Raw genomic sequence first — 25,672 nt, 5'->3', positions numbered from 1 at the left:
CAGGTGGGAAGGTCAGCCAGGGACCAGCTTGTCCTGGGCGGTCTCAAAGTCCAGATGTGGACTGAAGCTGTGTGCCTGGGTGCCTCAGATGCCTGTCACACAGGCTCACTGAGACTTCCTCACAGGGCAGCCAGCTCTGAGAGGGTGAAAAAGGAAACTGCAGTAAGCCCTCATGAAGTCTAGCCTCAAGGTCATTCTGCCACATTCTACCACTTGAAAATATCACAGAACCAGTCCAAATCCAAGGTTTGGGAAATGGACTCCACCTCTTGATAAAGAAGCAGTAGTCACATTACAAGGGACAAGAGTGCTAGGATAGGAGGAATTACTGCAGGTGTCATTGGTTGCAATATTGCAGTGTTGTTGCAAATAATCTTCCCTGAGATCCGAGGTGAGGGACTATATAGTGGGAGGTAACAATGACAGGTGATAACTGTAGTCTCAAGGGAAATCATTCTGATTTACAGACAAGCCCTAAGCCCCTAGCAATTTAACATAAAACCCCTAACAACAGATTTAATAAATTGTACTGGCTTCATGTCCTGAATTGATGCATCAAAGTAAATACTTGCTTTCTGCTTGGTTTTGGTTTCAAAGACGGAGGCAGGAGAAAAAAGAAAAAGGACTCAAAAAACGTTAAGATTGACCAGGGTTTAAATCAGTGTAATACTTATCTATTGCTGCATGACCAATTACTACAGGCTTAGCAACTTAGGACAACACCCATATTTTAGGTCATCTTTGCTTTGTCCAGGTATGGCTTGGCTGGATTTTCTGTTCAGGGTCCCCCAAAGCCAAAATCAAGATCTTGACAGGGCCCATGGCTCATCTTATCCAAAGCTTGAGGCCCTGTTGGCAGAATTCAGTTCTTTGCATTTGTAGGACTGAGGTTCCTGTTCCCTTGTTGGAAACTGGGAGCCACTCCCAACTCCTAAAGGCTGCCTATATACCTTAGCATGTGGTGTTCTCCATCATCAAGCCAGGAACAGCACATCAAATCCTTCTTGTGCTTCTAATCTCTGCCTACCTCCATCTCCACCTCTAGACTCAGATTTAAAGTGTCCATGTGATTATCAGGCCCACACCAAAAGGTCTCCCTGTCTTAAGGTTAACTGATTTGAGAACTTCCTTAGATTCACAAAATCCCTTCACAGCAGTGCCTACATTAATGCACAATTGAATCACTGGGAAAGGACGTTGTGTGTATATCAGGGACCAGATTTCCTTGGAGCCTATCTTAGAATTCTGCCCACACCATCAAGAATAAAGATAGATGGACAGACAGGCAGACAGACATGTTGTTTCATATAAAACTTATAGCATGTGACAGTAGTCAGAGATGAGAGCCTTGGGGAAGGATCACATACAAGCTCATCAGTTACTTAGGTCAACCAGGAGAAGCCAGGCCTAAAAAGGAATCTGATTAAGTAATAATCTAGTTCCCACACAGCTCAATGGATAGTAGGTTTTCATTAAACCCTGAAGACCTCAACACTGAAAAAATAGGGGAGGAAAACTGAAGTTCAAACTATGACACACTAATTTTATCACTGAAATAGCATAATAATAAGAATAAAATGGTGTTCATTTTGCTTAACCTTGTGCTTGTTGCATAATATTAGCACACTGTTCTATAACCCATGATGATAATGCTTTTCAGTGAAGAAACTAAACACATTTGTGGAGAATATTTCTAAAAAGATATATGGCTTGAAAAGCAACTATAGCATCAATCTACCTTTTAAAATGAGTAGTACTTAAAAAGGATCAAATTGATATACCCAAATAAAAAAGAATGTGCTATCAGCTAGATCATGAGCTGAGCTGTTGTGTTAAAATAGCCTCTTTGCCTGAGCACTTGTGAGCAAAGGAATGGGATCACTTCATTAAATAAGCTTCTAGACCTTACCTTGGTATCTGCACATCTGAGTCATGGGGCTCCTCTTCCAAACCTTACAGGTTTGCTTTGGCAGACAGTTCTTCCCAGTCAGCTGTGTGGGTTTTTGGCTATGTCTGCTGGGAATGTCTCTGAGCAGCTACCAATGAACATACACTCCATCATGGTGCAAGTCCAGTGCATCGACAAAAAAGTGGGCACTGTTATCTACCATGAAATTCAGATTGTGGTGAGAGACAGGAATGAGAGCTCACCCACATTCAAGCATGAAAGCTACTATGCCACATTGAATGGGCTCACTCCAGTTGGTACCACAGTATTTACAGGATTTTCAGGAGACAGTGGAGCTACAGACATAGATGACGGCCCAAATGGACAGATAGAATATGCTATTCAGTATAATCCAGATGATCCGGCATCAAGTGACACCTTTGAAATTCCCCTCATGTTGACTGGAAATGTAGTGTTAAGGAAGAGGCTCAGCTATGAAGGAAGATAAGACTCGCTACTTCATCATCATCCAAGCAAATGACAGCGTACAAAATCTAAATGAATGGCGAACCACCACCACCACCCTCACAGTGGATGTTCTGGATGGAGATGACTTGGGTCCAGTGTTTCTTCCTGTGTCCTTGTGCCAAATACTCATAATTGTCGCCCACTGACCTATCAACCTGCCATACCTGAGATGAGGACTCCAAGAAATCAAACTCCTAGGAGACTAATGTCTTTGCTTGACTAATGTCCTTGCTTTTCCTCTGGAAATCATCTACCTTTCTGGGTTAGCAACACGATTTAGGATGTCAGAACTTCTTGGAAGGAAGAAATGAACCCCATGGTTGTTATCCCACCAATCCAAGTCATTGATCAGGACCGGAATATTCAGTCACCATCAGATAGGACAGGCATCCTCTATTCCACCCTTGTCGGGACTCCTGAGGATAACCCATGATTTTTCCATATGCATCCTAGGACTGCAGAACTTAGACTCTTGGAGCCAGTAAAGAGACTTTCACCAGAAATTTGATTTGGTTATTAAGGCTGAACAGGACAATGGTCATCCTCTTCCAGTATTCGCCAGTCTACATATTGAAATACTGGATGAAAACAATCAGAGTCCATATTTCACAATGCCCAGTTATCAAGGCTATATCCTGGAATCTGCTTCAGTGGGAACAACTATTTCTGATAGTCTGGATTTGACCACCCCTCTAAGAACTGAAGCTCTGGACAAGGATATGGAAGATACAAAAGACCCAGAGCTTCACCTTTTCCTGAATGATTATACCTCCATCTTCACCATTACACTGACTGGTATCACTCGCTTCCTCACCTTACTTCAACCAGTGGACAGGGAGGAACAGCAAACTTAATACCTTTTCGGTAACGACATTTGATGGTGTGCAAGAAAGCAAGCCAGTTATTGTCAATATCTGGGTGATGGATCCAAATAATAACACTCCAACCTTCCCTGAAATATCCTATGATGTCTGTGTTTATACATGAGCCCTGTGGACAGTGTCATACATCTCACTACAGCTGACGCGGATGAAGGGTCAAATGGGGAGCTCACCTATGAAATCCTGGTTGGGGCTCAGGGAGACTTCATCATCAATAACACAACAGGGCTTATCGCCATCGCTCTGGGGGTGGATTGATAGTCAGGAGGACTTATGCGCTCACAGTCCAAGCAGCGGATAATGCTACTTCTGAAGAGAAAAGGCACTCTATCTGCACTGTGTCTGCTGAAGTGCTTCCTCAAAATTATCAAAGCCCTCCCCGCTTCCCACAGCTGATGTATAGCCTTGAAATCAGTGAAGCTATGAGGATCAGTGCAGTTCTATGAAATCTACAGGCAACTGATTGAGAGGGAGACCCAATGACATATGTCATTGAGAATGGAGATCCTCAGAGAGTTTTTAATCTTTCAGCAACTACTGGGATTCTAACCTTAGGGAAAGCCCTGGATAGAGAAAGCACCGATCACTGTATTCTGATCATTACTGCTTCCGATGGCAGGCCAGACAGGACCTCAACTGCTACAGTAAATGTGGTGGTGACAGATGTCAATGACAGCGCTCCAGTGTTTGATCCCTATCTGCCTAGAAATCTATCTGTGGTGAAGGAAGAAGCCAGTGCCTTTGTGGATCAAGTAAGGGCAACAGACCCTGGTGCTGGAATAAATGGTCAAGTGCACTACAGTTTGGATAACTTCAATAATCTTTGTCAGATCACATCCAACAGGAGCATTTACACAGCTTAATAGGGAAGTCAGGGACAACTATGAACTTGTGGTTTTGGCAACTGATGGAGCAGTACACCCTCGTCATTCAACTCTAACACTGGCCATCAAAGTTTTGAATATTGATGATAACAGTCCTGTGTTTACCAATTCAATATATACAGTTGTTGTTGAAGAGAATCTGCCAGCTGGAACTACGTTTCTTTAAACAGAGGCCAAAGATGTTGACCTTGGAGCAAATGTGTCTTATAGGATAAGAAGCCCTGAAGTGAACCACTTTTTTGTGCTACATCCATTTACAGGAGAACTCTCCCTGTTAAGGAGTTTGGACTATGAGTCATTTTCAGACCAGAAAGCAAGTATCACTTTCCTAGTAGAAGCCTTTGATATTTAAGGAACAACGCCACCTGTTATTGCTACTGTCACAGTGATAGTAAAGATCCCAAGATGGATACTCGACTGATACAGCCTTCTCTCTCAGGATCTCAGGATGGATGTGTTTGATAGTAGAGAGTTACAAACCTTCATATCTTACTTGGCTGCTCTGGATTCAGTTTACATTTATTTGCTTGGAATTTTTTTATATATATATAAAAGTCATTTTGGGTCCAAAATTGGAAGTCAAATTGGGTCCAAAAAATGTCATCTACACATATAAGATGTGCACAAAATGTGTCTCATTCTCTATGATGGGTCTCAAGTCTCTTAAAATGCAGTCCATGTTCCCTGACCATCCCTTTTTTTAAGATTCAGCAGCTTGTGGGAAGGAATTGCTCAGTGATGGGCTCATTCCTTCTTCAGAAACAGGAGAGTGTTGATCTAATTTTCGTTGTCTCAGTGACTTTATATTATTCAGAGAAGTCAAACCATTTCATTGGCTAAGTCTCCCTGACCTCTCCAAAATTATTTCTGCTTAATTATATATTTAAAACAAAAGTTAATAAACCATATTTCACCTCAAAAAAAATAAGCTGGCAACACCAATAATAATCCCCCCCTTTTTAAATTGAAGTGCCATTGATATACAGTCATATATTGGTTTCAAATATACAACACAGTGGTTTAACAGTTACCTCTATTATAAATCCCCTTTTTAATAGTTACTGGCTACAAAGCATTTCACAAACTCGGCAATGTAGCTACACATAGGGCACAATGTAACTCAACATTCTGCCATTTCTAGGGAGTTTAAAGTTTAGGAGTTTTAATTTCAAAATCTTTAATAAACATGTTGGCTAAAATTTAATTTAGTTTCTACCTACAAAATGCTTTGTTATCCACAATTTTAAAATCAAAGGGACTCTATAAAACTAAATATCACCTAAGAATCAAGAGAAACAGCTATAGTCACATAAACAACTACAGAACAAGGCAAAGATCTGAGTTCTACATCTTTTTTCTTTACATGAATCCAAAGCCAGAAAAAAGGATTTCCTGAGAGTCTTCCTGTACATTAAAACTAAAGTCTCTAAAAATCAAAGAGGGAGGAAAAACCCTCAAACCCTCACCGTGCCAAAAATATTTTATATCTTAACAGCAGATATTAGTGAGTAGACAAACCATCTCTGCACTTGGGCACAATTAAGATAATGCCCGTTTCCTTATTCAAATGACTAACATATAAAACAAATGGCCATTTCACTAAAAACATTCTACATTTTGCTCCAATTTTTTTTCTTCTGATACACATTCCAGACACACACATTTTTGTTAGCAAGAATTATTCCTTAAAACATTTGCATCAGTAATAAGTAGTTGAAGGCCATTTATATATGCACACCTACCTTTCACGATGCAATAAGTAACTTCATGAAGTAATGAAATAAAGACTAGGCTAGAGGAGAAGAGATCTCAGTCATGGTTCTGTTACCAACTAGCTTTGTGTGACTTTGGACAAGATACATAACTCACAGCTAGCTGTTTCCTCTGGATTTAATCATTAACAGTAGCAATCCATATCTATACCTATGTATCTTTTGCATAAAAATTGCAGCACTATTTTATTTATATGTTTATGTTTGTGTGTGTGTGTGTGTGTGTGTGTGTGTATACACAGAGATGTGTGTTTCTTCTATATAAAAATTAAAGCATTTATGGTGTTTCTGTTGCTCTCCTTGCTTGGCTGGAAAGGGGGGGCTGCCGGACCCACTTTGAACTTAAAACTGAAGTCCAAACTGCAGCTTTTGTTAAATCTTGCCAGAGAAAGTTTGCTTATTAACTCTGCTTAAAGAATGGTATGACCCCACATTTGAAATGCTAATTGATTACTGAGCTTTAAAAAAAATACACTTCAAGTGATAACATTCTTCTATTTGTTTCACCAAAATTGAACATGAGCTAAAATTCTCACTAATGTTAGCTTTAGCTGGATAATGTTAGTATTAATAAAGATGTGAACTTTATAAGGAGAAAGAGGGCAAGAATGAATGATAAAAGGATAGAGTCCTACAGAAAAGAGGAAGGCAGTTTCTGTAGATATTTTGTAATTCTCCCCGTTTACCTCTCAGACAGTCACCACATCGCCCAGAACAACCTGCCTTGTTCTGATTCCGGCTTGCCCTGATGACCTTCCTTTTGCAAGTCAACAGTTGAGACACATCGCAGGAAACTGTACTTGTACACGCACCTGCCTTCCCAAAACATTTCTCTCTACAACTGCTTAAGCCATCTGCTATCGTCCATATCAAAGTACAAACAACTACTTTAAAGGATAAAAAAGAGAAAGAAATGCAAAAATCTAATAGAAACTATATTTTTATTTGAAAGACAAATAAAATTAACAAACTTTGGTCCAAAAAGATGACAAAGACACAGAGAGAGAGAAGTACAAAACTTGTAGGAATGAAAATAGAGGTACAACTATCGATACTCAAAGGCTAAAAAGAGAATCAAAATATAAGTTGATCACAGGGACTGCTGAACCACTATGATATACATTTGAAACCAACATAAGATTGTATATTAACAACACTTCAATAAAAAAAATATACTATGAGCAACTTCATTTGAAATTAAATGAAGTAAGAAAATAAGTTCCTAGAAAAATACAACTTTCTACAACTGACTAAGGATGAAATAGGAAACCTGGAGAAACCCATAAACTTTCAATTAATTGATTGGCAATTAGAATTTTCTCACAGAATAGGAGGAACATAATGTTATGGAAATTGAATTTAAGAATGACCTGCTAATGACCATTCTTAGCTTGGTTAGAAATATTCTTAATCTTTTTGAGAGACAGTTTATCAGCATGACTAATTAAAAGCAGAAACTTGCTTTTATCTCATAACCTCCTTACCTACCATATGCCTTTTCCGGTCTTGTAAGGGGACCCCTGGCAGTCTCCAACCCACAAATTTCAGGATGATCTTCATTTCCTCTCTCAAGTCCCACATCCTCCTAGGTCACAAAGACAAGCCATGGCTTTCTCATTTCTCTCAAGGCCCCATTTTTCCCTCTCCATCTCTATCAGATTATGCCCAGACCACATATACTTAATATTCATTAAATAGATGCCCCCAAATACTGCTTTGCTTCCATCTCCCCTGCACAGTATATATACACCACTGCCCAAGCCAGAGCCAGCAGGCCACGCCCAACAGGCTGATCCAGTATAACAAACTATACAGTGCTTACTCCTCAGGTCAAACCATTGGCTTTTCTTTTCTTAAAATTCCAGGTTATTTCTTTCTGTAAGGAATGGTGTTCTTTATGGAATGACCATATGATCAGCAATCCAGAAGGCTTCTGGGTATATACACAGAGGAAATGAAATTAGTACCTTGAACAGATATCTATGCTCCCATTTCTCTGCAGCATTACTCACAATGCCCAAAATATGGAAACAATCTAAGTGTCCATCAACAGATGAATGGATAAAGAAAGTGTGGCATACAGGCAATGGAATATTATTCAGCCTAAAAAAGGAGGAGATTTTGCCATATGCAACAACATGGATGAACCTGGAGGACATTTCACTAAATAAAATAAGCCAGACAGAGAAAGAAAAGAACTGTATGACCTGACTTATATATGGAACCTAAAAAATTTGAACACAGAGACGCAGAGAGTAGAACAGTGGTCACCAGGGCTGTGAAGGTGGGGGAAATGGGGCAACACTAGTCAAATGTACTGTTATACTTACAGAAGATGAGTAAGTCTAGAGATCTAGTGTACAGCATGGTGACTATAGTTAATAACACTGTATTGGCAATCAGACATTTGCTAAGAGAGTAGATGTGCTCTCACCACACATATAAAAAATGGTAATTATGTCAGGAGATGATATGTTAATTAACATGGCTGTTTTAATCATTTCACTATGTATAGCAAATCACCATGTTTTATACCTTAAATATATTGAATTTTTATTTTGAAAAAAAGAATTATTTTTCCTTAAACAGTTGTCCTAAAGAGCTAAGACTAATCAATTCAGCTGAGCTGAATATATAGAGGCAAGGGAAATTCACTTTTACACAGTAATGCATTTTCTCATTAGTTATGGTTAGTGATCAGAATTCTTTGGAAGAACTTTACATATTTTTAGAAATACTAGATTCTTAAGGACTTAGGAGCTGAATCTTATGAACAATTATCAAAATATATGACTACCTACTTGTTTCTAAATTAGCTCTTTTCTTTGTCTGTTTAGGATAGACAAGCCAAGTCATAAAGGACTCTGAATATTTCTTCTTTCATGAAATTTTTCTCATCAACTGAACTACTTTGGATAATAAATTTAATTCAATTCCTGATTTTTCCTATCTTCTCAAAACAGAACTGAATTCCAAATAAAATGTTTAGTTATCTACAAAAGGGCTTATGGGTTTGTAATTAATATGTCCATTATCATTATTTATCACTGAGTATGTTGTAACTATCAGTAATGGGAAAAAATCAAAATTTTCATGTTATACAGAAGTCATCAAACTATATAATCTAAAATGTCTTAGAGAACAGTGCCATGCCTTGCGAAGACAAAGAATGCTGGCTTTGCCTACCAAAGGGCTGAATATTGTAGTGATTAGATTCACAGTCCAACTGACGTGATTTGTGTCCTATGTACCCTACTCATCAGCTGAACATCCTTGGCCAGATTATTCAACTTTTCTAAGATTCAGTTTTCTTGTCAGTAAAATAGGGAATTATTCATTCATTTAACACATTTTTCTCCAGCATGTTCTTTGTTCCAGGCACTGTTTTGGTCCCTAAGGATACAACAGTGAACAGAACAGGAAAAAATCCCTGCCATTATGGGATATATATTCTAGAAAAGGGGATCAAACAGGAAATGGAGGAAGGGAAGGGAAGAAAAGAAAAATAGAAAAGCATGTAGTATGTCAGATAGCATTCATTATTGCTATGTACAGAAAAATAATAATAAAGCTAGAAAGGGGACAGGAAGTGTTGGCAGGAATGTGCAGTTTTAAACAGGATGGCTGAAGGCAAATTCTGGCACGCTAAAACCCCCACCCCTTAAGATCCAATCACCAATGCAGAACACACCCTACCCCTACTCCTTAAAAATGCACTTCCTCACCCACAAGCTGCTGCTTCCTCTTTCTGGGGGCAGCCATTTTCTCTTTCAAATAATAAAATCTCTTGCGTGGGCCCATGTTTCTTGAGTTGTTCTGGGGTAAGGAGGGTCATGGCGAGATAGTTTTCATTGGTGCCGTGACTCAGATGAGGTTCTCCCAGTGACTTTGCTCTTCCTCCGGGAACCTGAGCTGCTCTGGGAATCCTCACTGCCCGATCCTCCTCCACTGGCTCACCACCCATTTCCCCAGTTGCTCATCTTCTCGGCCAACACTGGTCTTCAATTTGGTAAGTCTCAACATCATGGCTGACTTAAATGTCCCTTTAGAACCTGGGAAGTGACCGTTGAGTGTCCGGCACCCCCAAGGGCTCCTCCAGGACAGGGGCACCCCCAACCATGACTTTCAGAGTCATGGTTGATCCCCATACTCAACCCTCCTCTGCCTCCCCATGGTGAGAATCCTCATTCACTGAGGCCCAGTCTCCCTTTATCTACTCCTAAACTCCTGGTACCAGGTACCAAGCCTCCTCAGCATTTTTGCCTCGACAACTCAGTTACAGGTGGTGACAACCCCCTAACTGTGTCTGGTCTTCTCAGCAACCTTCTCAATCACTCTGGGATGCCTCAGCAACCTGTGAACAGTCTCATTCTCACCAAGGGATCTGGCTCCTTCATTCCCGCAGATTCACCGCTAGGGTGCTTACTCAATAATCTAAAGCCCCTCCCCCTCACTCCAGACCTCAAACCTTTTAAGCTTATTTGCTACTGTAATGAGATCTGGCCACAATATTCCTTGGACAATCAGTCTAAATGGCCTCCCAAAGGCTCTTTAGGTCCTAAAATTCTCCACAACTTATACAACTTCTGTGAGCTCACGGGCAAATGGAAAGAGATCCCGTGTATCCAGGCTTTCCCCTACCTCTGACCCAAGCCCACTCTCTGTCTCCCTTGCAATCCTAAACATCTTCTCCTTGCTCTAAAAAACTTCACCCCACCACCCAATTCCCACCATGTCGTCTGACTTTGACCCTGCTGATGAACCTCCTCCCTACATATCTCAACCTACAGCTCCCCCTTAACCACCAGTTCCTCTCCTGCCCCAACCTCCCTCTCTGCAAGATCAAAATCCCAACCCTCCCAGCTCCCCTAGTGCCGTTGCAGGAGCCACAGCACCTCCTCCTCCTCTACAACCAGTTCCCCTTCCCCCACCCAGTCTCATGCCAAGCCCTCCAGTCACTTGCTCTCAAACCCAGATCCTAGACCCACTACAGGAAGTATCCAGTACAGAGGGTGTCATCTGGGTCCATCTCAAATTGAGAAAAGATTAGGCTCTTTCACCTCCAACCCAGCTATTTACATAAAGAGTTCCAGTACCTAACTCTGTCATATGATCTTACCTTTCATGATATTCACATGATCCTATCCAACATACTTTTGCCCAAGGAGCATAGGAGAGTCTGGGAACAGGCTAGAACTCATGCCAATGAGGTACACCAAACTACTCCGGCTCATCCAATTGGTGCTGAAGCAGTTCCTGACTGAGACCCTAACTGGGACTATAATACGGCAGGGGGAGTCACCAGTCGAGATCAATTCATCACCTGCCTCATGGCGGGCCTCAGGAAGTCAGCCAATAAAGCCATTAACTATGAAAAACTCCAAGAGGTTATTCAGGATGAAAATGAGAATCCCTCTATGTTCCTAGACCACCTCACGAAAGCTCTTTTACAATATACAAACCTAGACCCTGAGACCCCAGATAGGAGACAGTTATTAATGACCTACTTCTTCACCCAGAGTTTCCCCGATATTAAGGCTAAACTTAAACATCTGGAGAAGGGATCCTTAACTCCTCAGGCAGAAGTCCTGGCAGAGGCCTTCAAAGTATATAATGGAAGAGAAGAAAAGGCCTCTAAGCAAAAATATCAAATGCTGGCTAAGGTCTTTCAACCTATCCCACCACTGGTGCTCAGGTATCCTCACTTCCTAAGAAGCAGCCAGGAGGACCTTCTGATCCATGCCTCAAATGTGGTCAAATGGGTCATTGGGCTAGAGCCTGCCCAAATCCCCGGAGCCCCCCGGTCCATGCCCTAAGTGCCATCAGGAGGGACACTGGGCTGTTGACTGTCCTCGCACACCGAGAGGTGCCAGACCATCCAGCTCTAACACTCTGATGCCGGGGTTCTTGTTCACAAAGCTGAAGAATGAGCTTCACAAACACTCAAGGTAGGAGAGCAAGGTATAGGCTTTTATTTAGAAATAAAGTGAGAGAATAGAGCTCCTGGCTCACACCAGGAGGGGACAAGAGAGCCCATAGTGGTGCATTGTCTAGGGGTTTTATAGGCAGTTGAGGATTTTTCGAGAACATGAAAAAAACTTAGGGGTGTGGACTTGTACCACCTGCCCTGCCCTCAAGGTGGGCTGGGTCAAAGTCTGATTGTTAGGGCTGACAGCAGAGTCATGAGTCACGGGTTATGCTGATACCCTTGCAGAACACTCAAACATTCCAGGCCAAGTTGCTTCTGGCCTTTTGACCTTTAACTGATCTCACTGAAGATGTCTATATTCTTAGGTATCTTTCCCTAGAGAATTAGTGTGACTTTGACTTTGCATAATGCTTAACAGAGTTTCAATGGGGACTTCTTTGCTCATTGTTATATTGCTCTGACTGTAAATATTCTGCCCTGCTTTTCCCGGAGGCCCTCACCCTACTCTGATTATACCCATGGTCCCTGTCACAACTCTACCCATAGACCTTCTGGGTCTGGCAACTGATGATTGAGGGGGCCCAGGACTCCTCCACCCGACCACTACCATCACTGCACAGGAGCCCAGGGTAACGATTGTGGTAGCGGGTAGGCCCATCTCTTTCCTTTTGAACACTGGGGCAACCTACTCAGTTCTGAAGGAGTTTTGGGGACCTACCTCCCTCTCATAGTTCTCTATAGTCAGGGTAGAGAGCACACCTTATCAACGTTTACAAACTCCCATGCTTCACTGCATCCTTAGAGGCATTGCCCTCTCTCACTACTTTTTGGTGATTCCCCAGTGTCCCATCCCCCTTATGGGAAGAGACTTGTTACACAAGCTTGGAGCTTCCATTACTTTCGTTCCCAGACCACACCTCAACCCCGACTCACCTTCAATCCCACTTTTACTCACCCTCCAACCCGCTGCAAACCCACCTCCCTCTCCTTTTCCTCTGCCACCCCATCTGGGATACCCTCACCCCCTCTATCACCACCTGCCCCCCCCAGTAATTGTCAGACTTAAAGGCCCTGCCTCTTTCCCTCTAAGCCTCAGTACCCGCTGCCCCTCAAGAGTTTACTGAGCTGCAGCCAATTATCCAGGAACTTTTATACAAACGGCTACTACAACCAGCCAGTTCCCTTTACAACACCCTGATACTGGCTATCAAAAAACCTAATGGCTCTTATAGGCTAGTTCAAGATTTAAGAATTATCAGTGCAGCTGTTATTCCAATCCATCCAGTAGTCCCTAACCCCTAACTTTATTATCCACTATCCCCACCTCTTCTACTTAATTCTCCATCTTTGAGCTCAAAAATGCATTCTTCATGATTCTCCTTCATCCCAATGGGACCACTTACACCATCAACTCCACAGACTACAAATCCTCCAGTAATCTACTGTACAACCCAAACAAGACCTCCTTACAGCTGTATGCAGGTGGCATATGTGGCCTACTCCAAGAACAATGCTGCTTCTACACCAACAAATCTGGTCTCGTCCGGGATGGTGCAAAACACCTCCGTGAACAAGCCTCCAAACTCCTAGAAAACTCCCCTAACAATGTGTTCCCTTACCCCTTCAATTGGCTCCTGCCCCTCCTAGCCCCTATTACCTTTATTATTATTATTCTCCTTTTCCTTCCCTGCTTCATTAACCTATTCCAAAAAGTCATTCAAAATCGAATTTTGAAAATTTCTAATCATACTGTCAACCAGTTAATCCTCCGGGGCTATCAAGGCCTTCTCACGAAGAATAACGAAACCAGATAGATGACATCACGAATCATCTTAGGATGCCCACCCCTTCCCCAACTCTATAGCAATGGCCTGGATAACCTCAGAATCTGCACCCCCTTCCAGCAGAAAGTAGCTAGAGAATGAGATTTTTACACCCAGTTCCCCAGAGACCCAATTAAGAAAAGAAAAAGATGGGAATGAAGGCAAATTCTGGCGCGCTAAGTCCCCCACCCCTTAAGATCCAATCACCACCCACCAGATGGTCGCCCACCCGCTAAGATCCGATCACCAACACAGAACACACTTTACCCCTACTCCTTAAAACATGCTTCCTCACCCACGAGCTGCTGCTCCCTCTCTCTGGGGGCCGCCATTTTCTCTTTCAGATAATAAAATCTCTTGTGTGGACCAGTGTCTCCTGAGTCATTCTGGGTAAGGAGGGTCGCGGCGAGATACCCTTTCAATGGCAAGAGGTTTCTCTGAGAAAGTGACATTTGAGCAAATGCCTGAAGGGCATGAGTTCCCCATGCATCTGGAGGGCAAGCTCTCTGGGCAGCTAGAAAAGCAAGTGCAGAGGTTCTGAGGCTCGCACACGTGGTACATTCAAGATACAGTAGGAGGCTGGTGTGGAGGAGAGAGTCTGAAGCAGAGATGATAGATGAGATCAGAGGGGTAAGGGGAAGGTGAGCAGATCACATGAAGCCCTGGAGGCTATTGTGGGGAGGCTGGCTCTTACTGGGCCCCTGGGAAGCCACCAGAGGGTTTTAAGCAGACAGACGGGTTTGATGCACATTTTAAAGGGATCACTGAGCTGCTGGGTTGAAAATAGACCCAAGGGGAACAAAGGTAGAAGCAGTAAGAACACTTAACAGGGTGTTGCATTAATACAAAAGAGAGAAGGTGATGCTTTGAACCAGTAATCAGAAGCCTTCACTTTATGGATATCTGAAGATAGAGCTAACTAATCACAATGGATTCGATGTGGAATGAGAGAGAAGAAAAAGTCAAGGTTGAATCCAAAGTTTTTGGCCTGAGGACCTAGAAGGGTGGAGTTCTCTTTCTGAGAACAGGAGGTTGTGAGAGGAAGTGCTGTAGGAGAGAATATCAGGAGTGCAGTTTTAGGGATGTTGAGTCTGAGATGCCCTTAGTAACCCAAATGAAGATATCAGGTAAGCGGCTGTGAGACAGGGACCATGGGCATCAACAGAGTAGGGTGAGGGTCTCTGGAAAAAGCAAGGCAGGATATTTTCAGTCAGAGCAATGTAACTGCATGCAAGGAAACCCCCTACCAAAACTCTGTGTTAAACATTAAGCTCTAAAGTCATTCTTCAGTGAGATCAGTTAATATTCCCCAGATAAAGAAGAGTAGCACATGGTTTTATTATGCTAATCATTTGTAATCATGTATAAGATTCACCTTAGCATGCTAAAGGCCCAGGCCTTAAGTGCTGTCTTTCCTCCTTCAGATCTGATGAAGTGATTTGCAAACTGGGCAACTAATTTAGCATGCAGACCCAGCTATTAACAAAATAGTAAAAGGCAGGAAGGATTCCACCTTAAAGATAAGATTGCATTTTAACACCCAGGAAGTTTAAGAAGTAAGATTCTTAACTTACTCTTTAGCAAACAGACAATATCTCAGCCCACCTTGTGGGCTGGGCAGGCAGCCTTTTGATATGCTCCTAGACCAAGAAGGCGGTATCCCAGGGAAAAATCAGAGCAGTCAATTTCTTGTGTTAATTTAATTTTTAATATTCAGGGACCACTTAACAAGTCCACACCCCAAAGCCTTTTATCCGGTTCCCAAAAATCCTCAACTGCCTATAAAACCCCTAGACAACGCACCACTACGGGCTCTCTTGTCCCCTCCTCTGTCTGTCCTTTCACTCTTCTCTCTCAGTAAAAGTCTCCCTGGCTCTCCTGCCTTGACTGTTTGCTAAGTTAATTCTTTGACTCCACAAATAAGAACCCCGGCATCAGTTGGATACAAGCTTAGAGCTAAGAGGAGAGGTCCAGGCTGGCACAAGTCATCACTGGACACATGATGTGAATGCCGCGAAGCTGCATAGATCCTATCACCAAGGAAGTGACTGGGGTTTGCACCCTGAGCCACCCTGACTGTTCAAGGGCTAGGAGATGCATAGAAACTAGTAAAAGAGACTGAGAAGGATCGGACAGAGAAGAATAAAACCTAGACAGTATGGGTTCTGGAGGCCAGTGAAGCCAGTGTTTCAGAGGAGAGAATACTCACCTGAGTCTAGCACTGCTGGCATGCCCAGTGAGATGAAGACTAGAGTGCTGACCATTGGATGTGCCCACCCAAGGGTGACTGGTGGAGCAGTCAGCATGGAAGCCTGGCTAGGGCAGCTTCAAGAAAGAAAGGGAGGAGATGAATTGGACGCAGCTGGTATGGGCACCTTTTTCCAAGGCAGTAGGTGGAGGGAAATACAGAACTGAGAAAGGTTCTGTTTGTTTTGTTTTTAAAATGGAAAAAATTAATGGCATGTTGAGGTCTGTGTGTAACTCTTGTTACACTATTTGTAAGCTGAGGGGAATGATCCTGTATCAGGAGAATTCATGATTATCCTTATTGGTCTTTTAAATGTTAAACCTTGACCTTGCTGAAGTGCCCTCTCTGCTCTAGCCAGCACTCCTCACTTTGGCGTGAACATACTAGCTCCTGCCTCTGTTCCTGCTGCTCCCCCTGGCAGGAATGCCATTCCTTCCCCTTTTAACAGATCCAAAATCTACCTATATACTAAATTTCAGCTCAAGTCCTGCTTGCACCATGAGGCCATCCCAAACTTTGTAATCTAGGTTAACTGCTTCCTTAATTTTCTTTTTATAACAATTAGTATTTCTAAAATACTAATTAAGGGTCTCTGTGTGCAAAGGAGTGAGCTATATTAGAAGAGTAAGTAAATAAAAGGCACAATATCTACAGTCAAGAAGCTAACAAATTTGTTATCTGTTATGCATTAAAAGTGTAATGTATCATAATATCACAAGTGATGGCTTCTCAGGGCTTAGCTCCATAAAAGGAGCTAGATAGATATTTGTCAAATTATATTAAAAATCAGTATGATGGAATTATTTAAAATATCATTATAATACTCCCCAATTATATGAAATAATCACAAAAAAACCCTTTGCTTAACAATTTATTCCTTCAAACATTTTTATAATACTTATTTTAAATCTTTCTTAAAGATGTGAGATGTTTCTCTGCTGTGTTATGCAAAGGTCCTTAGAGACATTTTTTTTTTTTTTAATGATTCTGATCTCCCTGTAGAAGGCAGAACTAAGTATCTTTATTGGGAATTTTGATAAAGCTGAACTTTAAGGTGGAATCTTTCCTGCCTTGTACATTTGCTGGAATAACTGTTCTTAAAATTCAGTTTTATATATAAGAAGAGAACCTGATCAGTGGTTCTTTGGAGCAACTGGAAACTTGTTTCAAAAAATATCAAAGCATAATATGGGTAAAATGTAGTAACCACAATGTTTTTCATGTGAAACCTTCTAAGAGTGTATAGCAATGATGCCTTAATAACAAAAATTCAAGGCAGATGAAAAGACAAGGGGCACTGTCTCAACTGAGATTTCCACAATTCTCAGTGTTCTCCCGATGACACAGAGTAAGGCCAGGGGACTGCTAATGAGGTAGAAAATATGAATATGCATAAGCTGGAATCACACCAAGAAGCTGATTAAGTTATTGTTCCTTGCCTAGGTCTGCCTGGTATAAAAAAGTGGGAGGACCAGTGAATATATTGTAGGCAAGTCTCTAGGCTTATTAGAGAATAAAAAATGTTAAATAAGAACAGCAGTGATGAAAGATACACTTGAGTCCCTATCACAGTCAGTTAAAGATGGGGGAAAGTGCAAAAAATAAACAGGATAGTAGGTGAGTGGATGAGAGCAGGAGAAGAAAGAGAAGCAGGGGAGAGGGAACAAGAGGAGAAAAGGGGAGGAGAAGGAAGACAGAGAGGAAGCACTGACCAGGGACAGGAGTGGGCTGGGAGGGAAGGAAGGAAATAAAGAGGCTGGGAGGGAAAAGGAAATTGTCAGGGAGAAAGACATGGGATATTTTAAGATTTTTTTTTTAAGGTTATGCTTTGGTTTTCACTGTGAATTAAAGACTCAGGAAACAAACCTTCCTGTTGAAGCATGTATGGGACTGTTGTTATGTTCCTTACAAGCAGTTGTTGCATATTAGAGAAGAGAATCTGCACCTGATGGCTGGACCCCTTCTGGTTTCAATCCCTCTTAAACTTGAAACAGGAAGGGAAGAAGAACCCTCCTCTTGGTCAAGAAGTCAAGCTATGCCAGAGATAGTCTAAAAAAAGAAAGGCATACGTCAAATAGGACTTACCATAAAATTGTATATTCCATCATCTGGAGTGTAATATATCATAATATCACAAGTGATGGCTTCTTAGAATGGAGGAAACATGGAAGTGGCTATCTACAGTTGAAGCAAAAGTAGACTGATAAGCCCAAAGCCAAAACTGACAAAAACCAAGAGCCAGATAGATACCCTGGTAGGGAAGGCGGAACACAGCCCTGTCCTGGGGCTATCAGGAGAATAAAAACAAGAAGTAGGGAACATTCAGGGAGATGCCAAAGAAGTAGCCTGAGGCACACATCAGAGCTGGGGGCCTCCTTGTTGCTCATCACTTAGGTTCCTGAAGTGTCAGACTGATTTCAGAGCTGCTCCCTCTAATTATCAGAGGGCCATTTCCAGAAGTGTGGACCCCTACCTCTTTGGAAATTTTCTTTCTTGATTTCCAGTGAGGGGAAGCTATACTGATGTTTGCTAATTTCAGTTAACCTTAATATGTCTAACATTCTTGGTTTGATACCTTGATTCCTCAAATTACAATAATTTACATACAGACTGTCTGCAGAGAGGTCTCAAAGAATCTAAGGGTTCTATTTTTTTTTAAGTACTTTTGATTTTCGACTTGCAGTATGTAAGAATTTTTGGGAAAATCAGTTTTACTGAGGTAAAACTTACTCTTTGAATGTTTAAAACTTACTCTTTGAAATATATAGTTCTATGAATCTTGACAAATATATATGGTTGTATAACCACAGCCACAAATATGATAGAGAATATTTTCATCACCTGAAAAATGCTCCTTGGTGATCAACATCCTCCTTCCACCACTGGTGCCCACAACTGTCCCTCTGACTTTTGCCATAATTTTGCCTTTTCCAGAATGTTGAAAAAATATTATACAGTCTGCAGTCTTTTCTGCATGGCTTCTTTCACATAACATGATGCTTTGAGATTCACTTTAAATACTCCTGGATGTATCAATTTGGTACTGCATGATATGGATGTACCACATTTATTCACTTACAGCTAATGAATGTTCAGCTGTTTCCTGTTTTGGGATGACACTGAGTAAAGCTGCTATAAATGTCTCATACAGGTCTTTATGGGGGTATTGCTTTCCTTCTTTTATACTCAGGAGTAGGATTGCTGCATTGTACAGTGTTATGAATTGAAATATGTCCCCTCAGAAAGATATGTTGAAGTCTGAACCTCCAATACTTCAAATGTGACCTTATTTGAAAATGACATAATTACGCATGTGATTAATTAAGATGCAATCATACTGAGGTAGGGCAGGCCCTTCATCTAGTATGACTGGTGTCCTTGTAACAAGAGAATAGACACAAGAATAGGGACACATAGGGAGAAATGTGGCCATGTGGAAATGGAAGCAGACATTGGAGTGATGCATCTATAAGCCAAAGAATGCCAACAATTGCTGGCAAACACCAGAAGCTAGATGATGCAAAGAAGGATACTCCCTTGGAAGTTTCAGAGGAAGTCTGGCTCTGGTGACACCTTGATTTCACCCTTCTAGTCACCAGAAGTGTGAGACTATATATTTCAAGATGTTTAGTTTGTGATACTTTATTATAGCAGCCCTAGAAAATTAATACATGTGCTAAGTATGTATTTTCCTTGATAGGAGCCATCAAACTGTTTCACAGAGTGTCTGTATTTACATTCTCACCAGCAATGCATGGGAATTCTGGTTGTTCTACAATCTGTCAGCACTTGCTGTTGTCAATGTTTTTTATTTTAGCCATTCTAATAGGTGTGTAGTGATGTCTCATTGTGGTTTTAATTTTCATTTTCCTAATGGCTTTTGATGTTGAGCATTTTTACATGTGCTTATTTACCATCCATGTATGTTCTTTAGTAAAGTGTCTATTCAAGACTTTTATCCAGTTTTTATTCGTTATGTGCTTTCTTTATGATTAAGTTCTAAGTTCTTTTATCCTTTATCAGGTGTATGTCTTGCAAGTATTTTTTCCCTGTCTGTGACTTCCTTTTTTATTTTCTTAATGATATTTTTTGGAGAAGAAAACACTTTGGTGATATTATATTCATCATTTTTTTTTATGATTTGTATTTCTGTGTCCTTAAGCCAAGGTCTCACATATTTTCTCTTATGCTTTCTTTTAGAAGTTTCATGTTTTTGCTTTTACTTTAGGTTTATGATCTATTTCAAGTTAATTTTTGCATGTAGTGCTAGTAAGAATGAGTTTCATCCCCTGCCCCACCTTTTTTTTGGCATATGGATGTTCAATTGTTCAAGCTCCATTTGTTCAAAAAGACCATTCTTTAATACACTGAATTACCTTGGTAGCTTTGTTGGAAATCAATTGGTTATATAGGTGTGGGTCTATTTCTGAACTTTCTATTCTGTTGGTGTCTACATTATCCTTTCATCAATATCACATTGTATTATTTGTTTTGCCTTCATAATAAATCTTAAAATCAGTCAGTGTGAGTTATCCAACATTGTTCTTCTTCAAAATTATTTTGGTTATGCTAGGTCCTTTACTTTTCCACATACATTTTAGAATCAACACATTGATTTTCTTTTTCCAAAAATAGTGTGGGAGGTTCCCTTTTCTCCTCACCAACACTTGTTATTTCTTGTCTTCTAGATATTGGTCATTCCGACTGGTGTGAGGTGACATCTCACTGTGGTTTTGATTTGCATTTCCCTGATGATTAAAGATGTGGAGCATCTTTTCATGTGCCCAATGGCCATCTGTATTTCTTCTTTGGAAAAATGTCTGTTCAGGTCCTCTGGCCATTTTTTAATTGGGTCATCTGTTTTTTGGGTGTTGAGGTGTATGAGTTCTTGATATATTTTAGATGCTAACCCCTTATATGACAATTTTTTACAAATACATTTACAAATATATTCTCCTATACTGTAGGCTGACTTTTTTGTTCTGCTGATGGTGTCCTTTGCTGTACAAAACCCTTTTGGTTTGATATAATCACACTTATTCATTTTTTTATTTTGTTTCCCTTGCCTGAGGAGATGTATCCAGGAAAAAGTAACTCATGCTTATGTTCAAGAGATTTTTATCTAAGTTTTCTTCTAAGATCTTTGAGCCATTTTGAGTTTACTTTTGTGTATGTAGTTAGACAGTAATCCAGCTTAATTCTCTTGCACGTAACTGCCCATCCCAACACCAGTTATTGAAGAGGCTGTCTTTTCCCATTGTTAATTCACGTCTCCTTTATCATATATTAGCTGAGCATATATGTGTAGATTTATGTGTGGGTTCTTTATTCTGCTCCATTGATCTATGGGTCTATTCTTGTGCCACTATCATACTGTTTTGATCACTGTAACTTTGTAGCATAGCTTGAAATCAGGGAGCATAATGCCCCCAGCTTTGTTCTTCTTTCTCAGGACTGCTTTGGCTATTTGGGGCCTTTTGTGGTTCCATATGAGTTTTAGGATTATTTGTTTCTGTTCATTAAAAATGCCAGTGGCATTTTGTTAGGGATTGCATTGAATCTATAAATTGCTTTGGGCAGGATGGCCACTTTGACAATGCTAATTCCTCCTATCCATTAGCACAGGATGGATTTCCATTTATTGGTGTCTTCTTTAATTTCTCTCATGAGTGTCTTATAGTTTTCAGAGTATAGGTCTTTCACCTCCTTGGTTAGGTTTTCTAGTAGCTTTTTTTGAGACTCCTTAGGGATTTTTAGTGTAGATAATCATGTCACTCACAAGAAAGAGGTTGTTTCTTGAAGTCTTAGATTATTTCTTATTCTTTAGGTTCTGTTTTTTAAATCTGGCATTCTTTTCAGGGAAAGAGAAAGGGGCATGCCTGCAGTAAATGGGAAGAATGAGATGCATTTCCCTACTTATGTGCTTTGAAAGCACCCATTAAGCTGCTGCTAATATTACATGGATTTTTTAAATTCTGTTAAACTGTCCTGTGTCATTTGTTTCTGTGACTGACTCCTATTGCACACTACTTAGTTCTAAGCTCTTAAGTGTTCAAACTATAATGTTCATTTTGAATGAAATATTTTCTCTTTTGGACCACTTTTTATATACACAATGGAACATTTTGTGGCTAGACATAAGCCAAAGGCCTCAGGGCAAGGAAAAATTAAAGCAAGATACTTGATTAAAGAGTTAAGATCAAGGAGTTAAAGAATGGAAGGAGCCGAAAAGAAAGCTAATGTTTAGCTTTGTTAGACTGCAAGTCTATTAAAGAAAACAGATACATGGCCTCCAGAACTTCCCTAGATCCCAGACTAGAAGCATACATTGATTTGAGTTTGCAAAAGAGACAGGATGAAGAATAAACAAAATCTGAAATGGAAGGATTCAGATTCTTTGAAGCTTTCCCAGTTGAGGTGGGGTGGCACCAGCCATGGTCCACAGCTAGCTTCTTAGCTACTAGGAACATAATACAGCACATGGTGAGCAAAAAGAAAGGGGATGGAAAATCCTGCAGGATGAAAAAGACATACAAAAATATCTTTCAGGTAAGAGAAAATGTGTCAAGACAATAAATGCTAACAGTAAAATATATTCAAGTTGCTCTGTGATCCCCAGGTAGTTTCTCTTTATACTCATTACATAATACATCTTAAAAATACCAGAGAAACAACCCCCTTATGCCAACAAAGTTTTTTCATAAAGTAATACACCTGGTTTTTTATCTTCATTATTCCATCTACCCCTTTAATGAAGGCTATCTTTCTACATTCATTCAATGACCATTTGTGCCTCCACACTGGGGCCTGGCAGTGTTTCAGGAGAATATTAAAAAGATAATATTTTAGTAATATTAAGTAAGAATATGGGGAATATTAAAAATGAGTTCACTGCCCTCAACTGGCTCACAGTCCAGTGAAGGAGATAGACAATGAAGCACAGCTTCATGGTAGCAGAATGCTGTGAGGGACAAACAGCTGGGGGCCAGGATGGGGGACTCAATCCAGACTGGATAGGGTAGTCAGAGAAAGCTTCCTGGAGGAGACCACGCGTAAGGAGGATATAAAGGATCTGTGCACTAGGAATTTTCTTATCTGACACTGGTTCAGTTAGATGGTCAGTTAATCATGCAGGAAATTATATAAAAAATACTGTATGCCTCAACACTTTAACGTAAACATATATTGGGCAGTTGCGCACCAGTTAACTTGATTGTAGGATCAAGATTTTCTTTTAAGCATAAGCCTTCTTATTGGGGTTCCTTTATTTTTTCCCCCACACAGATCACACCCATAACTCATTAACTACACATTTTCCAGTTTGTTTCTTAAATGGGAGCAAAATGTAGAGACTTGCAAAGCAATCTGAGTAAAGAATCGTTCTTGATTTTTACTACTTTATACTTATATAATTCTCTTGCCCACACCTACTTTGACAGTAATTGTCTTAAGCAGTTCATCTTCTTTTTTTCCCAAGCATTTGGTTTGATTTTCATAATGAAAACCTTCTTTCTTTCGGCACTAACATTTTGTGAACTTACTGACTGTTTAATAACATTTCAGTATTACAAGTACTACTGGCATAAACAAGTCTGAAGCAAACATGTCTTATTCTCAGTGAGCAAACAACTCAATCAATAGAAGCAGGAGTGTGTGGAAAATAGCCTATTAGTGGCAATGGGTACAGGGACTCACCCTGTATGCCTTAAAGGAGGAATTTAGAGTGACAGCTCATGTAGGAGGTGGTTAATTGGAGATCTATGAAAGGGACATTTACAGAAAAGGCCCAGATATTCCAAGGAGAGTATGCAGCACAGAGATACGGACACTGGCACAAAGGCAGCACAAATATATATGGAGGATGGTGATGAGTTCAGACCTGAAGCTAAATATCTCACAGTTGAGCTTTCATTTTAAAAGCATGGGAAACAATCCACTTTTCTTAATTTTTCTATTGTTTAACAAAAATGTTAACTTCATCATTCTCAACATCAACACTCAACATTGCTGAGGATATCACATTTTTAATGAACTTTCCAATATCAGTTGCAAAGCAATCTTCTGAAGACTGGAGCTTTGTAAAATGTCAGTTGCCCATGTCACCTACTACCATGACACATGCTCCAAACAGCTTCTAGCAAACAAAACAATGTGGAGTCAGGGGAGGCTGGTGCCCAATCCTGAAAACACCTGGAGGACCATTAAAACCCACTGGAAACTCTGAAAGAGAACTATTAACAATGCAAACAATCTAGTGGCCTTAAGAACAATAAATAATGCCATGAAACCCATCAGAAGGTGTGAGAAGCATGAAAGTATTCTAACATTGGTTTTAAAGCCTGGAGAAGAAATGACGGAACCAGTTTCCACTAGGTCAAGGATTTGTTTAGTCCATTTTATCTCAAAATAAGAAGAATCTGGGGGTCTCCCAAGGGGCTTAAAAGTCCCTGAGTAGCTTTCCATATTTGGGCACAACAACAAAATTGCCCGTATGACAAATGTGGTACAGTAGCTCAAGCAGCTGCCAAATGTACGGAGAAAAGAACAGGATGATGGAACTGTTAAGTCAGTAATTCAGAAGCCTTACAAACAAACCAAAGGCACATACATAATGAAGCTTATTTATCTTGATCAGTAAGTGTTCAAGAGTAACAAATGCCTGTACTCCCGGTGTCCACTGACTGTGATGCATGACAACTTTGCTGATCAGAATGTCACTTGTGTGTGTGTCTCTGTGTGTGTGAATCTCCTCCAGCCCTGTCAATTTTCCAACTTGGCACTAAATCTCTGCCTGTCTCAAGGTCGTCCTCCATTCTTTCTTTGACCCTCTGACAAAGCCGCATCTGGCCCCACACACCTTCCAGGACAGTGAGCAGAGCTTGGCTTTAGAAAGGACTTAGAAAGGCTTTAGAAAGTGACTTTAGAAAGGACTTTGTAACAGCTCCAGGCAAGGCCTGACAGTCATGCATATGACTCTTCTGGCAGTCCTTCAGGGAGTTTGTAAGAACAGGCAAACAGGAGGGACCAGCCCTGCTTTGCAGCTGTGACACGATGAGCCAAAAGAGGCATTAGTGTCACGTGGAAAAGAAACAGGCGTAAGGGACAAACAGAAAGGATTTGCCTCACATTAGAACTGAGCTGTGGTTTACAATCCAGATCAGATTTCTTCGTCATTTTTATGGTGAAATATTAGTCGTTTCAGAATCTAGTGCTATTGCTTAGAATAAGAAAAAATCAATATAGACAAATAACTGAATTAAATAAATACTCAGGAGTGCTTTAGCCCAGACCCACTCAGTTTGACACTACAAGCAAAATTGTCAAACCCTGCATGCAGCTGCTCATGGATAAATGAACAGCTAATTTCAACAGGGCTGCTGAATAATCAAGGCTTAAAAGGAGCCATCCTAATGGAATCTGATCTCTTGCCTACCTCATTAGAAAACCTACAGCTGTACATCAAAGTGTTTTACATCCTCCTCCCTCATTAGGGTCAAAGGGAGGCTGGGGACACCAGGTGCCCCCCAAAGTCCACTTGGGACTCTTCTAAGACAGTGGTTGTTTTGAAACTGGCAAAGCAGAAGAGAAGAGAAAAGCCATCTACTGTTACAACGATTTTATTTGTTTTTTTGAGGGCTAGTCACTGTTGGCCATGGCCAGTCTCTCGGTGGCCCAGGATTTACACAAGACTCTTCTTGTAACATGAATTAACTGAGACA

General features: G+C 40.7%; 1 protein-coding gene and 1 pseudogene across 2 annotated transcripts in view; one reads left to right on the top strand and one right to left on the bottom strand.

Annotated features, from left to right (window-relative positions):
* FAM107B (family with sequence similarity 107 member B) overlaps positions 1-25,672 on the bottom strand; it is a 145,854-nt gene that overhangs the window by 96,740 nt on the left and 23,442 nt on the right. The window contains exon 1 of one of the 2 annotated variants that reach the window (XM_037001671.2): positions 5,924-6,018. The exons of the other annotated variant lie outside the window; for it this stretch is intronic. The gene's annotated coding sequence lies outside the window, so the exon portion shown is untranslated. Of the gene's footprint in view, positions 1-5,923; positions 6,019-25,672 lie in introns of those variants that run through there. 2 annotated transcript variants of the gene reach the window in all.
* Positions 1,915-5,079, top strand: LOC108410216 (protocadherin-15-like; annotated as a pseudogene).

Source organism: Manis javanica, chromosome 2 (assembly GCF_040802235.1).
Source record: "Manis javanica isolate MJ-LG chromosome 2, MJ_LKY, whole genome shotgun sequence".
NCBI classification, from domain to species: Eukaryota; Metazoa; Chordata; class Mammalia; order Pholidota; family Manidae; genus Manis; species Manis javanica.
The sequence above is the reverse complement of the archived record's forward strand: the minus strand, read 5'-3'. Positions and strand labels throughout refer to the sequence as shown.